Below are 16,088 nucleotides of genomic sequence, written 5' to 3' on the forward strand. Positions count from 1 at the left end.
GGCAGCCCGCAGGTCTCCCCACAGGCCGGGGTCCCCAAGCTGAGGAAAGGCACGCGGAGCCGGTGGTGTGCTCAGTGCCTCTCCTCTCTCTGACCGGCTGAGAAATGTGTTCTGAGCTGCTCTGAGGAATGAAGCTTCAGAGACCTTGGGAGCCTGTGATCCCAAGAATGACTCAGCTGGAGGCCACTGAGAAGGAAGTTGTAGATTCACGGTCATCGTAAAATGTTATGTTTTTGACCCTGGAGACGACCTAGCCCAATCTCTTTATTTTCCTTTTTTTTTTAAATTTTAACTTCTTAATATACATCATAGTTGATTTTTGTGACCCTTTACCTGTCCCTCTTTCCCTACTCCCTTTCTTCCCTTCCCCCGCCCCCATCATATCTGTTCACTTGTCTTAGAGCAATCTCTTTACTTTAAAGACGGGGAAACTGGGGCCCAGAGAGGGAAAGGGACTGGCCTGTGCTCACACAGCCAGGGCTGGCGGGTGCGGGGAGCAGAACCGTCAGATGCTCTGTAACCTGCTGCTTCCTGGACACCCACGCTGCGGCCACACCTCTCAGGCCGGGCTCTCTGTGTGCAGAGTGTGAACATCTCTCGCAGCCTTTGAAGTGTCGAGCAGCTTACTGGAAAGACATGCTAATTCCTCACAAGAGGTGAGTCAAGGCCAGTTTCTTCCTCTCCTATTAATCAGTAACTGGGCACAGGGGCCTCACTTTCCTGAAACATGATCTGGAAAGAAAGCAGTTTCAGATCTGGTGAGTGATAGGGGGACAGAGAGACCGATGGACAGGGTGAAATACCCAAAATGATGTCATTTATCTCAATATCCAACCAGAGGCTTTAAAACCCTCTGCGTGGAATCATAGAGAACGTGAGAGCTACAAGGGAAGAGGAACTAAGGGCCAGAGATATTAGTGTCTGTTCAGCGTCAGATACCTGAACAGTGACAGAACCAGTATTAATAGAGAATGAAAACCCCGGACAAGGATGACACAGCAAATTACTAAAAGGCCATGGAACACTCATAAAAGGCATGTATAAATAGCAATGTTGAATTAGAAATTCAAACTGCTATGACCCACCTAGTGTGCCAGCCCGATTGTTTTCTAATGTCAGTGCTGGGGGTCGGAGGCTGCACCTCAGATCAGGGCTGGCCTCACGGGCATGTGACCAGTGCAGTGTCCAGAGCCCCAGGCTTGGCATGGGATGCTCTCACATCCCCGTCTTGAAATTCTTGATTTTGTTTTTGTAATTGAAGTCCAATGAGAAAGCGGAGTGGGCACAGGGACTCTGGTGCCTTGGCTCACACTCAGGACCCACCTTCACCACCTCCCCGGCCCCCTGGGGTGGGTTCCTAGTGGCCTCCTGGGCCTGGTGCCCTGCCTCCAGCCAGCCTCCCCCACCCCATCCTGCCATCTGCCTAGGGTAGCGATGGGATCACTGAAGCTGGGGGTGGGGACCGGGGTGGACAGCCTTCATCTACCATCACTCTCTGCACACACAGGGATGCTGGGAGACTCAGGGTTGTGTGTCAGGGTAAAACATGCTGGCAGTGTCTCCATCATGGGCTGACAGCACCAGAGCCATTCAGCTGACATCCAGCAGGTGTGAGCCTCTGCCTACCCCTGGTCCAGGTACCAAACTCTTCCCAGCATGGAAGTTGCAATCCCTTTAGAGTCACCAGTCCTCCATGAGTTGGAGCTGACCTCTAAGACCCTGGCTGGGCATGGCGCATTGGTCTGGTGGCTGACAAAGGGTGTCCTAGAAGCTGGTGGGCCACACTGCCAAGTCACAAGTGAGGTCTCCAGGCACCTGTGAGAGTCTGTACTGTTGCTTACAAGTATTCCCATGTCTGAGGGAATGCATCATTAAGTAGCAAATGAAAAAACAGCTTAATAGGTAGAGGAAAGGACCAGGGAGAAAAGAATGTTTCATATTTTGGAACATTTAACAGCACTTTTTCTAGCTTTTGAACAAGGACCTTACAATTTCATTTTACACTGCACCCTACAAATTATTTGATGCTGGCCCTGCCTCAAATTTAACCCAGGTCCTGGGACCTGTCACATTCACAAGGGAATTTAAGGACCCATATGGCTCAGTAATGCATTGAAATAGCAATCCTTGCTAAATTTGCACTTGGCTCTTATTTCTGACCTGCAGTAATCCCAGTGTTACTGCTAAGTTCCTGTCTTGACCACTTGTCTCACTCCCATCTGGAGTCTTGCTCCAGAACCCCAGTCCCCAAGATCTGCCACCAGATCTTCCTAAGGCCACCTGCTTCTCCGAACTTTCATCCTCTCCTCCTGTAGGAACCTCTTAGGTATTATGTCCTGGGCCAGTGGGCCTGTGAGGGAGCGTGGAGAGAGCCACCATCTGTCAGGTGCCTGCTCAGTACCAGAGCTTCACCTCAGGTGAGGTCTCAGCTCCATGTTCTGTTCGTTTGAAACAATACTAGCTCCAGCTGTGACATGAAAAGATGGCATGTTCTGTTTCACAAAGCGGTTTATTTTGTCCACTTTCTCTGTGTTGACTCTGTGTGATCAGAGGTAACGAGGAGCACTGTTTCCACAAAGAGAAAACATCATGATCTGTGGTTGTTTAATCTGCCTGAGAATGATTCGAAGAGTCACCACCACATGGATGGGGTTGCCTAAAGGGTGGTGGTGAGCTTTTTCCTATTGATTGCAAAAGGCAAAGCAAAAATGAATTTAACTTTTAGCCAGAAGGGATTTAATACAAAGAGATCATTCCCAGGACTAGCAGTTAGGTCGTGGAAGCGGTTACTGAGACCATATGGAAATGGCCCTACACTCCTGTGAACAGATTTGGGTCGCAGTTCACGCACTAGCTACGTGACCTTGGCCACTGACCTTCTTTGAGTGTCCACCTGTGAAATGGGGATAATAATACATACCCACCATTTTGCTTTGTGTAATCAGCCAGCACTCAGCATTCAGTAATTTCGTTTTGTTTTTTAGTTGGAGACATCCTGGTGCAGGGCAAAGAGCATGGATTTCGGAATCTGGCAATTCTGAGTCGGAATTCCAGACCTGCCATTTGTAGAGTTACCTGCAGAAAGAGATTCCTTTGCTCAGTTTTGTCCTGTGAATGGGGGCAATGCAATCTATGACACAGAACTGTTCGGGGTATTAAGCAAGATAGTCGTTAGTAGGCGGACTCATGTATAAAGTGTCTGGAATGAAGTCAGCACGCCACAAATGTTCATTTTCTCTCTTCCATCTAACACACACACACACACACACACACACACACACACACACACACACACACACACACACACACACACACACACACACACACGGCTTTCGGCAGTAATAGAAAGTGAAATGCTGACAAATCCTAATTTTTTTTTTATATTGCAAGGTGTGTGAAAGCCAAAAATACTGTGGAAACTCAAAATTATTTATATTTACTCTCAACAATACTGAATTTAAGGAAAACAAAATACCTAACATAGAATGGAAGTGTAAACATCACCCTAAATGAGGCCCTTGGTCATCATGGTGTCCCTGCCTTCAGATCCCGAATGCAAGCAGGGCCTCCAGGTTCCAGCTACAGGAGCCCTCCCCACAGCGCATCTGCATCTCTTTCTTTCAGGAGATGAAATGTTGACTCACTATATTTTTAATACAAAGGCAAATTTAAGCTTTAATTTGTATTTTAAAGTTAATTATCTTAGGACATGTACTCATAAGAGAATTAGTTACAAATGGTTCTTAGTGGTATACCTTTAACAAACATTTAACCAAAGAAAGGCACTTGCTGGTTTGCATGATTTTTTTCTTTAACCGCTGAGTACTATAAATCCAATCTGTCATTTCTTTTTAACTACATTTGCCATAAAACCACTTATTTAGCGGCTGCCATGACATAAGCACTGCTGTTTCACCTTTTGATTAATTAATTAATTAGCACCGGTTCTAATATTCTCAGCAAAAAGGCTGGGCTTTGGAGATTTCTGTTGCACTAATAGGTTTTCTAAAGCAACGTGGCACACACAGAAGGAGCCTGCTGGAGCCTGACAAACACATTTTCTAACATACGTCTTCGAGATCAATTGATAAATTACGTCAGCCTGGACTAGTCATCACGCAGAAAATGTCATTAGAGATGAAAAAGGAATGAAAGGATGTGGGCAGGGGTAATTTGTTTTTCACTGTTGATTTATGTTATAGAACTATTTTTGTAGTCCATTACCAAAACACAAAATGCTGGGGAAAATATAAAAGTCTAGAGAAGACGAGCCTATTACAAAGACGTATGTGGTGAACAGACAAGAATGACAATGCTTTTAAAACCAGCGTCAACTGGAAATCATATTTCTTACTACGTATACAGTGTCCTTGGGGGCAGGCCAAATGCAGAATTAGACCCCGGGCTCCATTACATCCTTCCTTCCAAAATGTGTTTCCTTAGCGTGTCTTTGAGTTCAGCTCAGGGGTACAGGTCACAGTGAGGGTGGGCTGGGAAAAGAGCCGCCGTAGTCCAAGAAGTCTCTGGGTTGGTTCTTCTTGGAAACTCCAGGATGCTGAGCTCATTCACAAGGGAAACTCAGAGGCCTTTGTGGTTGCAAAAATAAAAATAAGAAATTGCATTTATTCATGGGCACTTGCAGAAAAACAGACCCTCTCTTGTTTTTAGGGCTTGCCTTGGAAATCTATTAAAGAAATTTAATTCTTAGGACAGGATATAAATTTTCTCCCCAGTCTTACAATCATTGACCTTATTACCCTTTCATGAGTCATTCATTCATTTAATACATGCTTATGCTATGGAAGGCCAGGGCTTGGCCCAGGGGAGACAAAGGTTCTTGTTTAGGGAGCAATTAATGGTGTGTTGTGGATTCTAGTTTGGGCTACAGGTGTCACTACTTATTAGCTAAGTGACTTCAGATAAGTTACCTGCCTGGGGCCAGTTCTAAAGTGGAGGTAATAATTGTTCCTTCCTCGTAGGGTTGTTGTGAGGATTAAATGAGGTAATGCCTGCTAAAGAGCTGAAGACAGGATCTGGCACATTATGAGTGTTCAATAAACAGAAGCCATCACTAGTACTGAGGTCGTGCCACTGTCTCAGGGTTTTGCAGAGACGTACTTTGAGCTGCTTCTCAGATGCTGGGAATGAATTTGTTTACAGCCATCTGAGCACTCTCCAGGGGGTCTCTTGGGGGTCTCCCTGAGATCCATGGCACATATCTGCACCTATCCAAAGTCACTTAGCTAATTAGTGACACCTAGATGCATGTTTGTCTAACTCTGGAGCCCAAACTAGAACCTATGACACATGGTGGACTGACATAGCATAAGTGCTGATTAAATGAATGCATGAATCATGAAAGGGCAATGAGGTCAATGATTGTTGTTTTCTCAGTCTGGAGAAAATCAGCAATTGAGAGAGATTGAATAAGACACCATATTGATCAGCCCAGGGCTCCATCAATCAAAATGTCCAACCCAGACAACCCCCATCAGGGACGCCAGATGCTGCCTCTTCCTCCCCCCTTGCTCCTGTCCCTTCTCCCCCTCCCCTCCTCCCCCTCTCATCTGGCATACACTTAGACTCTGCTATGGTCGGAATACTTGTGTCCCCCCAAAATTCCTATGTTGAAATCCTATTCCCCAAGGTGATGGCATTAGGAAGTGGGGGGCTTTGAGAAGTGATTAGGTCATGAGGGTGGAGCCTCATGAACAGGATTCATGCTCTTACAAAGAGGCCAGAGAGAGACCCCTTGCCCTGTCCACCATGTGAGGACGCAGCAAACAGGCGCCTTCTGTGAACCAGAAACAGGCCCTCCGCAGACACTGAATCTGCCTTGATCTTGGACTTCCCAGCCTGCAGAGTTGTGAGGAATAAGTGTCTGCTGTTTATGAGCCACTCAGTGGATGGTATTGTTAGAACAGTCCACACAGGCAAGGCCCACTCCCTTCCATTCTCCATAAGATAAAGGCGCGTCCTCTTATGGCTGTGAGTAACACCTGTCATCCCTCAGGGGCCTAATCAGAGTGAAACAAGAGTCAGTTGCCCAAAAGAAACGTGAGTGTAATCCACAGACCCGAATTCCTCAGAGCTGGAGGAGCTGCAGAGACGCTGCCCAGCCCTTTGTCCTCAGGAGGGAAAGGCTGAAAAGGGTGGAGTAACCTGCTCCAGGCCACACGGGTGCTGGGGGTGGAAACAGTCTGGGGCTGGGCTCTCCTACCGACCTGCGTCTCATGGTGACCTGTCTCATAGTGACAAGCAAGAAATCATGGGGTCCTGCTGCACCAGCACCCTTCACTGCTGCTTTTCCCAGTGCTCATGATGCTCTGTCAGAATGTTCCAGACCCCTCCATTCAGCTAGTGGGGGATCTGTCAAGGACAGCATCACTGAATGCTTGGGGATGATGCAGGTGAACTTGGCTTTGCTTCCTTTTTCCCCAAAGGGACTTTCATCAACCAGATCCTAACTCAGCTGTGTCTCCAGCCATCTCCGGATCCCAGTTTCTAAAGCGGCAGTGTTCATGGGAGCCACCTCGTCACAGGGGGAGTTGGTGGAAGTGCCAGGGGCAAGATGCAGGGAGAAGGGGACCTCCGGGTAGCCCTCGGGGCCTGCTCAGGAGCAAGGGGACTGTGGGAGCCAATGCAGGACACCTGGACTCCAAATGCTTTGCTGGCTTGCTGCCTCAGCCTGGCCTGAAACCATTTAGCAGAGGGGCTAGTCCAGTCCAGGGCCAGCTCAGTGCTCGCACAGCGTGGTGCTGGGGCCCAAGTTCTCCCACAGCCGCTTCAACTGCTATGTGTGCATCTGACCGTCCCAGCCTAGCCCGAAAGCTCCCACCAGACGCCTCTGTGCACTGGTCTGTTCTGGCAAGAGAGGGAGGCCGAATGAATTCCTACAGCCACTGAGGAGCACAGGGAGGTTTCCTAAATTGAGGACATGGCTAGATATTTCGCAAATGTCTCCTACTGGTTCTACTGTTTCCACTCTCCCACCTCCATTTCAACACACAGAGGACATAATCCCGTCACCCTATGCAAGACAGAATTTTGCAGTTAAATTTGAAACAAGGACACTTTTCTGATCTTCAGCTCACTCCCACCCAGCCAGAGCATTTACAGTCCCGCCAGACCCTCCACACTACCTGCCGACAGCATCAGTTTAGAATGCGATCCATGGAAATCAAGAGGTTTAACCCCACACAGACACTCTCTGCCCCCCATCGTGTGTGTACACATCCATTGTCACCCAGGCAAAGGAGAGTCACCATGTGTTACTGCCCAGAGCAAGAAACATTGCGATCATTTCTACCAAAATCTAGAGACCAGACAGACATTTCCCAGCCAGCTGGAGAGGGGCTGAATTTTACCCAGCCTCGTCTTCCTTTAAAGGGGTAAGGAAAGCCCATTCTGGGAGATTTTCTCCAAGCCTCATTGAATTCTGGCCGACCTGAGCTGTTAATCACTCTGCCGCCTGGCCGCTGACCACTGTCTATTACACAGGGTATCTCCAGGTGTCTGCGGCACTGGAGGAGCCACCAGGACAGGGACACCTACATGCCCATCCCAGAAGGATCAGCAAGGCCCTAAAAAGAAATCAAGGCCAGTGCTAGTCTGTTTAACCAGCAGCAGTGGCCTAAACCAACTTCTCCTGCTCTGACCCTGCTGGAAGGTCATGAGCAGCTTCCACCCCCTGCGGAGCCCACACTCATCCGTCCTACATCCTCTCAGCCCTGTCCCTCATCCTGTGGCCTGAGTCCTTTTCCCAAGAACAAGCCAGGATGGTGGGCGAGGGCTGTGCCTGTTCGAAGGTTGTTGGTAACTCCTGGGACATCCAGCACTGTAAGTGCCAGGCCTGAAAATTCCGGTCCCACCACAACATGCAGAACTTCTCTGGGATGTGCCAGGCCTGGCAGCCACACGCCTGGCTCTGGGCTCTGGCCCGCTCGAGCCTGTGCCCACCCACTCTCAAGGCCACCAGGTCTGCTCTGCGAATTAAGGCACAGAGAGAATAAAGCCCTGAAATCCTCCCGTGTCGTCACCACTTACACACACCACACACACACCACACATGCACCACGCACAAACACACCACACACCACACACACACACACACACACACACTCGCACCACACACACGCACCACACCACACACACACCACACACAAACACACCACACACACACTCGCACCACACACACACACCACACACACACACAAACACACCACACACACACTCGCACCACACACACACACCACACACACACACGCACCACACACACACACGCACCACACACACACACCACACCACACACGCACCACACACAAACACACCACACACACACGCACCACACACACACACCACACACACACACGCACCACACACAAACACACCACACACACACTCGCACCACACACACACACGCACCACACACACACACCACACCACACACACACCACACACAAACACACCACACACACACTCGCACCACACACACGCACCACACACACACACACCACACACACACTCGCACCACACACACACACCACACACACACACGCACCACACACACACACCACACCACACACGCACCACACACAAACACACCACACACACACACCACACACGCACCACACACAAACACACCACACACACACTCGCACCACACACACACACCACACACACACACGCACCACACACACACGCACCACACACACACACCACACCACACACCACACACCACACATGCACTATACTGCACACACAACACATACATACACCACACACTACACACACACCATATACACACACCACACCAAACTACACACACACCATATACATACACCACACACCACACACACCACACACCACACACCACACACCAGAAGTACACACACCACTTTCATGTTATTTATATCTTACCACAGTAAAAACTATATGTATTTTTAAAAAAGCCATCGTGACAGCAGCGGACACCTAGCCGACTCCCAGACCAGCCCATTTTATCACAGGTAGTCAACATATGTAGACTGAGGACACACTATATACGGGTTACCATGTAGTATGTCTCTAGACAGGAAGAGAGAGTCTCACGTTTCCAGTTTCGGGGAAAAATCTTACTGAGATTAGTTTGGAGTTTTCCATCGGAGGCTCTAAATCTAACCAATGTCCAGTCCAGCCTTCCTTGCCTTACTGATTCCAAAACTCATCCCCAGCTAGCAGAGATGCTTGCACCCTTGAGGACACCCTCTCCCAGCCCCCACACCAGCCACCTATTTCTAACCAATGCCAATCCCCAGTCTAGCATGAGTGGCCTCCTGAGAACCATTCTGGTCCCTGGGTTTATAGATTAAAACTCTTTTCTTTACTAGTATTCAGCCTCCCATATAGACATTTACCTTCCTCTTTAAACTACTAAGCTCTCATTACACAGCCATTGGCCTAGACAGAGAGGGATCACCATAGTTTAATAAATGAACCATGTGTGTGTGTGTGTGTGTGTGCACACGCACGCACATACTGATGTCAGAAGAGAGGGTCTGGGGGGCGCGATAGTCAGCCTCAACCCACCCTGTCCTCTTACCAGGTTCTTGACTTTGCCACAGGAAAGAATTCAGGGGCAGAGTCACAGCAGAAGATGAAAACAGGTTTAATGTAACAGATAAGAAATACGGATTTCACAGAGAAAGTGCAGCCTAGCTCCAGAGACTGAGCAGGGCCCACACCAAGTCTAACACAAAAGTTAGAAATACACACTTGAAGTTTAGCACAAGGTGCAGGCTGGCTCAAGAGAACGAGCAGCCACCTGCTAAGAGTGAGCTTAACGCAGAAGTAAAGCATCACACTCAGCCAGCAAAGTGCAGGCTGGCCCCAGGAAAGTGAGCAACAGCCCTGCCTTCTGCCAGGATTCCACTTTATAGTTTTGCTATCTAATACATATTTATGCTATCTAATGAATACTCACCTAAGGGGGTGGTTCTCTGTTAGGTAACATAGTCTTGCACATGCTCAGTCTCCTTCTGAAGCATCCTCATTGGTCAAATTCTATCCCGTGTGCTGAATATATTCAAGAACACTCTGTGCTCTTTAGCACCCCTAGTGGAAGGTCATTCAAAGGGTAAACTCCACTTTACTGAGCATGCTCTGCTACCAGCATTATAGAACCCCTCTCTAATGAGCATGCCCAGCCACTGGATTTGTATAAGCCATCCCAACTAAAACAAAGCTAGTATCCTTCAAGATATACTCGAAAGAGTCCATTCACCTTATCACATTGTTCAGGACCTTGGCCCAGTACAACTTGGCTTCAATTCTACAGAGTTAACATATAGCCAGCTGGTGTATTAAACCATAGCCCTTTAAGGGCAGTGTTCTCCAGGTGTGTAAGTGAATTCTACCCCTTTGTTTCAGTTTCATTCCAGATTACTACATATATTTGCTTCCTTTAAGGATAAATAAACCCTAAACTGAGTTGTTTCACGTTAAAAAGAAAGGGGAACGGAATACAGAATTTGAATTGGTGAATTATTAGGTGCTTTCCAGTTCTAGGAGCTTTTTATACAGTCAAAGCAAATCCCACATTGCCCCAGTTGTGTAAGGCCTTCTGCTTCAGCCTCAAGAAGCAGTCTCGGAGCAAGGCAAGAACCACAGAGACACCTCCAGGCACAGAGGGTGACCTCAGCTGAGTCCCCTTGTAGAGGATCAAGATGCCACAGCTTCTCCCACAGACCACACTGCCCTTTTGTCTGACCAGACAGGTATTTTTAGTTTTATGTGCACATAGCCTGCTGTCATTACATAATTTTGTGATGGGGCATCTCTCTATTCTATATGCAGAATCCTCGATTTACAAAAGAATCTAATTCCAGGATCCTCCACAGAATCATACTCTGGTAAGAACACTCGCCTCTGGCATAATTGCATGGCCAGGAGACAGCCGGGAGCTGGACGCTGTGGGGTGCTGGGGGGCAGGCCTCACTCTCATGCTCAGACCTCACTGTGGGCAGATCCTTCTCCTCTCACGCCTCCACTCACCCTCCCTCTAATAGCAAGAACTCTGGCCCAGGCTGCCTCTCTGCTCAATTGCCTTCCAAACTTGAATGTTCAAAATCCTATTTTCTCCTAGGAGAAGATATATGACCTACTTTCACCTCTCTCTTGGGCCCCTGACTGGCCTCTATACAGGTTAAGTCTTCCCAGGCTCTTTGTTCCTACACTCCCAGCCGCCTGATTCCTAATCCCAATGCTATGGAAACACGTGGCATTTGGGTCTGTGCTTTCCATGGCTGTGCTAGTTCTGTGATGTCCACCTGCACTGCCCACCCCAGGCTGTTTACACGTGGTGAAAGCAACAGGATATTGTGCAATGAGGCTATCCCCACTAACTTCTGTCTTGAGGGTGGTAAAGTAATCTGCAGAATCCTCAAGACCCTTCCTGCCCTGCCCTCACTTCAGGAGCAACTGTGAGGTTCACACTTGAGCATGAGATGCTCACAGTCAAGATTGGACCCTGGACTGGAACTTTTAGTCTCAAGGACCCAGAACCACACTGTGGAAACAGGCTGGCCACTTTGGATCTCCTTATCTGTAAGACAAGAGATAAGAGAAAACTTCCTGTGTGGCCCCTGCTTAGGTAAGATAAGTCTGGCTGCTGAAACAGCCCGAAGACAGCAGTGCTTAAACAGTGTCCCACACACAGAAGCTGGAGCTCTGTGAAGTCCCAGGGGCACAGGGGCCTGGTACCTGTTTTATCGTTCTGCCATCTTGGAGGTTTGCCCTCATCCACAGAAATGGGGAAGCAGAGGACACACATTTGCTTTTCAAGGAAATTACACTCATTACAACTGCCTTCCAGGGTGGCTGGAAGGATATGTGTCCAGCTGAAAGTTCTGTTAGCTGGTGAGAAGAAGAGAATGAATATTGGGGCCACCTGGGAGTGTGGACCACAGATGCTGCCAACTGTACCATTCTGAGTCTATGAGATCCTAGGTGAGGGTGGGGCATCGGGACAGGAGACTCACAGCGGAGGAAGATACTGCAGGGGTCTCCGGGGACAGTGACTGCAACTGCCACGTTTGAGTGTGCAAGATAATGAGAAGTTCAAAAGAAAATGTGTGTAATTCTATTAAGAGCAGCATATACGTTTCCCTTCTACAACTTACTCCACATTCTATCAGCACAAGATCACAATGAAGTTTACTAGTCAATTTCAACAAGTATTTGTCAACCCCTACTAAGTAGCAGGCACCAGAGATATAAAAATGCACATGACCTATCCAGGCCTTCCCTCCAGGCACCTGTATGCTCCTGCAGACATAGAACCAAAATGGAAAAGTTCAATATAACGGCCTCAATGCTTGGACAGAGGTGAAATCTGGAGCTGCACTCTCTAATTAGAAGAGAAAACTAAAAATCTAAGACAGCCGTTACGTAATGCAGGGAACCAGGTACTAAAACGTGTTAAGAAGGACATTCTGTGAGTGTTGATCAGGAAGGAGGAAGATTATCGTAGGATGAATATGAAAGAAAGGCCTTACCTAAGAGAGTGGACCTTAAAAGGTGAGCAGAAATGGAGTGGGAGGACAAGGTGAGAAATCGTGAAGATTTTGTCTCGGATTTTTAAGTGGAGGCACCAAAAGATTCTTGTGTCAAATAGAGTTGAAAAGAGGCCTTCTTGAATTTTAACCATTAGTGCAGAAGGTCAAGTAACGTGCTTTAAATGTCTTTCGTGTTCCATTTATAAAAGTTCTCAACATTCCTCATCACATGGTATTTTCTAGCCTCATAATCACTCTCTAAGGAAGGGAGTGAAAGAGAGAGAGATGGGGGAGGGAGAGAGGGAAAATGGGGCAGAGATGTTAGGTAAGCAGGACCTGAGCACACCTTCCGTAAGAGGGGCAGAGTCCTGACTCAGGTGTTCTGGCCTTGTATCTGGTTCTTCTTACCATGGGCCAGACTACTCTTGAACAGGGAAAATTCAACATTCAAATGACCTGAGCAGAAGGAAGAGGATTCAGACTGACCCTAGGAGACTGGGAGCAGACAGAAGCCAAGGGATTTAGGGCCGCTCAACATGGCGAGCTGCTTCGGCTCATACCCGTGGGCTAGAAGGCTCCTATCCTGAAGCTAGATCCCCAGGACACCCAGTTACATGTGCCTCTTACAGCCATCTTCAAAGCTGGAACCACCAAAGGAAACACACAAAGAAATTCTAAACTTGAAGGGTATACAGTCTCTGGAAAGGATTTCTCTGGGAGGCTGTTACATTCCAACAGAAATTGTACAACCTCCCAGCTTCAGGGCACGGTGGAGTCTGCTGGACAGGAGAAGGGACAGGACGTCCTCTTGAAGGCCCTTCCGGTCTACAGTAACATGAGCCAGTAGCCGTATTGTTGCTAGGAACAGTGACACTACCCACTGTCTCCTACGCTGGAAGATAGCTCTTTCTGCCCACAAAGAGTAGTAGTTCAGAGGCCACTTTCTCTTTAATCCACAAGAAAAAGCAGGATGATGGGTCTGTGGGCAGAAATCCAATTTTATAAGGATTTCAACAGATGCAAATTGTTTCCTGGATAAGGGCTAATGACAGCTAATAGGCCAGCGCTGGGTACCAGGCAGATGACCCAGCAGCAACTTGCTATTTCTGTTGGCCATAATCACAACTCCCATCTGCTATTTTTATCCTCCTGTATTATTGCAGTGCAGCCACATCTACACACTGCTGCTTCTCCAAGACGACGTCAGCGTGCCTATTTTACACAGGTGCACAAAAGCATAAGTGTTTCCTCACCAGACTGTTGGACATGGGCCCGCACAAGTCTGAGCTTCCTATCCCACCCGATTGTTCCCATATACGTGTGCCATCCAGCTCGGTTTGTTCAAAAGCAAAGGAAATGGAGTTGCTTTGAATTTCTGAACTGACAAGGTTCTGAGTAATGGTGAATCATGGCTCGATACTTCACTTAAACCTCAGATGCGGAGCTGACTCCTGCTGCAGCTCTTTTTGGGTTATAAGAATTCATCAGAGGATTGCTCATGGCCCTCAGCCCCCAGCGCTACAGGCCAAGGCCAGCCGTGCCCACGGAGAGAGGCTGCCATGCAGCAGAAAGATGCTTCAGAAGGCAGAGATGTCAGGCCGGGTGTTGGCAAAGCAATAGAAGGTGGGAGTCATGAGAATACGAAAAAGAGAACAAAAATTCTCACTTGACCAGGCAGCTTTTGGATGCTATAGGAGAGTCCCGCAGCACCGCCCCAGGACAGACACTGTCTCGGATTAGCCTAGGAGTCCTGCTTCCTCCCATCATCATGCTGTCCCTCTTCCTGGGACACTTTCCCCAACTTCAGCCCTGAGTGTGCCTAGAAAACTCCCACACATCTTTCAGGAACCTATAGAACATGACTTTCCTTGGAATTCCTGCCTCAATTTCCCCAGAATTGTTCATCGTGAGTCACAGTTTCTACCACAATGCAGTGTAAAGGTTTGCTTTTATTTCTATCTCCCCCACTAAACAGTGGTTGTCTCAAAAGCAAGGACTAGTTCTCATTCACCTTTAGCCCCTCAATTGTTGGCATAGTGCTTAAGGAACCCCTTTTGGATAGAGAGCTTTACTTTCTTAAATCAGATGAGATGGTACAGGCTGGACTGTAATAGGAGAGAGTAAAGAGCAATCACATTTTAAAGTTGCTTTGAATACTGTTGATAAGACTATATTTTACATGCTAGACTGACAAGCAAAATAAGAAGAGACTCAAGAATAAGTTTTAAGAGACTCAAAGAATGAGTTTTAAGTGGGGTGACCTGGTTGTAGACCGCACACCGCTCTGCAACTGTGCCTCGCCCGCGTGCTTTGAGACGCTCAGCCTTCACCCGGCCGGCTCTAGTGAGCCAGGGAGGAAAGAAACCGTGCTCGTTTCCTCTCTCCTTTGATCCCCAGGGTTACTGGGAGGCTCCCCTGCTTGAAGGCTTCTGAGGGATCCTGACAGGTTTCCAAACTCCCAGCTCCCTGCTGCCAGGATCAGCTCAGAACTTCCCAGAAAGATGTGATAAGACCCCAGGAGGGTTTGGAAGACAAAACTAAAACTCTCTTCAAAGGCAGGAAAGCAAGGGAGGCATGTACAGGCCCTTCGATTTGGAAGCTTTATCCTTCTCTGCACCTGTGTGCCTCTCCTCTCACATTCAGTGGGAATAAGGGGCTGTGGGAGGCATTTGCACTAACCGGTCCCGGCACACGCACACAGGTGGCTCTTTATGAGCACCTAGAAGAGCCAGGGAGAGTCGAGACTTTCTCTCACTTTGTTGGATAACCATGAATCTTGAAAGGAAGTAAGCATTGCTGGCTTACCTTGGGATTCACACACTTCTAGGGGAATTTGTGGTGGGGCAGGGAGTGATGTTTAATTTTATGTGTCAACTTGACTGGGCCACAGTGCCCAGATGTTTGATCAAACGTTGTTCTAGATGTTTCTGTGAGGATGACTTGGACGAGATTAACATCTACATTGATGGACTTTCTCTCTCTCTCTCTCTCTCTCTCTCTACCAAAGCCTCTCAGACTGCATCCTCTCCCTATGACTCTTCCAAAGGAAGAGAAGAGTGACCATAAATTGGTGAACGTTGAGTAAAGCAGATTGTCCTCTGTAATGTGGGTGGGCCTCATCTAATCAATTGCAGGCCTAAATAGAACAAAAAGACTGGTGTCCCCGAGGTAAGAAAGAATTATCTAGCAGACTATAACATTGTTTCTTCCTGGTTCTACAGCAGGCTGCCTTCAGACTGCAACTGGAATGCTGACTCTCCTAGATCTCCAGTCTTCCAGCCCACCCTGCAGACTTTGGACTTGCCAGCCTCCATAATCATGTGAGACAATTTCTTCTAATAAATCTCTTTGTATATATATACATACTCTATTGGTTCTGTTTCTCTGGAGAACCCTGACTAGTTAATACGTAGAGGGGAATGAGTGGACTCATTAGCTGTCGATTTACTGAGACTCAATATACAAATGGACAATGGCCAGACAATATACCAGAATAAAACTCCGACCCACAATCTACAGCAACCAGCCCAGGAAACTAACCCATTATCTACACTA

The 16,088-nt window shown here is 47.9% G+C and overlaps 1 long non-coding RNA gene across 1 annotated transcript; it reads left to right on the forward strand.

Moving 5' to 3' along the window:
* The first annotated feature begins 568 nt into the window (after positions 1–568).
* Positions 569–15,854, forward strand: LOC134361563 (uncharacterized). The gene is made up of 3 exons (XR_010021472.1): positions 569–656; positions 10,834–10,889; positions 15,755–15,854. It is a non-coding gene; the product is annotated as an uncharacterized LOC134361563 (long non-coding RNA).
* The last annotated feature ends 234 nt before the right edge of the window (positions 15,855–16,088 follow it).

Source organism: Cynocephalus volans, chromosome 13 (genome assembly GCF_027409185.1).
Source record: "Cynocephalus volans isolate mCynVol1 chromosome 13, mCynVol1.pri, whole genome shotgun sequence".
NCBI lineage: Eukaryota > Metazoa > Chordata > Mammalia > Dermoptera > Cynocephalidae > Cynocephalus > Cynocephalus volans.